This window comes from Lathyrus oleraceus, chromosome 2 (assembly GCF_024323335.1).
Source record: "Lathyrus oleraceus cultivar Zhongwan6 chromosome 2, CAAS_Psat_ZW6_1.0, whole genome shotgun sequence".
Lineage (NCBI taxonomy): Eukaryota > Viridiplantae > Streptophyta > Magnoliopsida > Fabales > Fabaceae > Lathyrus > Lathyrus oleraceus.
In genome coordinates this window covers 407,363,789-407,365,593 of record NC_066580.1, presented here as the reverse complement: position 1 = coordinate 407,365,593, position 1,805 = coordinate 407,363,789, and positions in this window count along the sequence as shown.

The following is a 1,805-nucleotide window of genomic DNA, read 5'->3' as shown; positions in this document are numbered from 1 at the left end:
GTTATATTCTACATTTCAGGGTTCAGGGTTTTGTGTTGTTCTTCTTTCAGAAATTGCGGTCCTAAATATTACAAATTTGATATTTAATAATGCTACCCTTTATGAAATATGTGGTCCTAAATGTTACAAATTTGGTATTTGGATAACTGATTATTTAGTGGTCCCAAATGCATGAATTTTTTTTATTCTGATTGTGGTTCCATGATGTTAATTGTTTATTATGTTTATGCCTTTTAATTGTTTATTATGATTATTCTAGACCACCCCAGATTCAAACAATTAGGTTACAAACTCACCACAAGGGACAATTATTATACAATCTTATTACATGGTACATTAATGAAGAAACCTCTAAAATGAATTGAAAATGAGATGTAGACTCTAGGTCATGTATGCAGTTGGAATATTTAATTAAAATGAGGGATACACAAATATTAAGTGTTTATGGTATTGAAAGCCTTTATTTAGTTTTTCTCACAATCTTAGACCCCTTAATTGTGATGATGATGTGCTTAAACTTATTGAAGATGTTAATGGATTTGAGTTGGTAGTTGTGTATGTAGAGCACACCATTGGTAAACCTGATGTAGTAGATGAGGCAAAACTAGGAAGTGATGATAATGACGATTGTGTTCTGAAATAAAATGATAATGAAGTTGAAGTTGGTAATGGTAATGTTAATGTTGATGATGTAGAAGTTGGAAGTGATATTGTTAATGATGATGAAATAGAAGTTTGAGGTGATAACATTAATGAAGATGCAGTATAAAAAGGAAGTGAGAATGTTGATGATGAAGTACATAAAAGAAATCATGACGATAAATTAAAAGTTGAAGGTGATGATAAAAAGGAATATAATGATAATGGTGCTGACTATGTTGGAAGTGATGTTGACACAAACAATTTTAGTAATAGAGAATATGAGTGTAGTGAGGATTTAATTGAGTTGGATTGGACCATAATCCTTCCATGTAGTGAAAAGGCGAGCCACTCTGATGTTTTTGACAAAAATGAATGTGATGATGATGATGTCTATGATTCTGATAAGCTGCATCAACCTCTTGAAAGTAGAGATGATGAGGGGAATGCAAAGTTTTCAACTTATAAAAGTGACGAAGACTTCAAATTTCAATCCGACATGGTATTTAACAACAAAGAGATAGTGAATGAGGCTTTGAAAGACTATGCAATGGAGATCAAGAAAAATGATGATAATTAATTGTATGAAAGGTTGCAAAGTTTACATGGGAGTTAGTAAGAGGGTTGAGAACTTATTTTTGGCAAGATGTAAGTCTATTTGCTGAACACACATGTCATAGAACTATATATAATAGGTAAGCAAATACAAAATCCAAGAAATTTGCACATATTCTAAGACATAACTCTAACATGAAATCCATGTGATTGATTGCTAAATCTATTGATAGATGGGGAGTGAAGTTGTCTCATGATCGGCATATAGAACCAAAAGATGGAAATAGATTTGATCCTAGGTGCTGATATGAACCAATTTTCCCATTTAATAAGTTATGCCCAAAAGTTACTCAAGTCAAAACCCTAATAGTAATATTGTGATGTAATGTTTTAACTCTAATGAATGCCTTATATTTGAGAGGATTTATATATGTTTAGAGGTCTACAATCTGATTTTACAAAAAATCATAGCCCACTTATAAGTTTGGATGCTATTTTTTGAAAGGAGAATTTGGTGGGCAATTGATGACAGCTGTAGGAAGAGATGTAAATAATCAGATATTTCCTATTGCTTATGCTGATGTAGAGGTTAAGACAAAAGACCCCAGGAG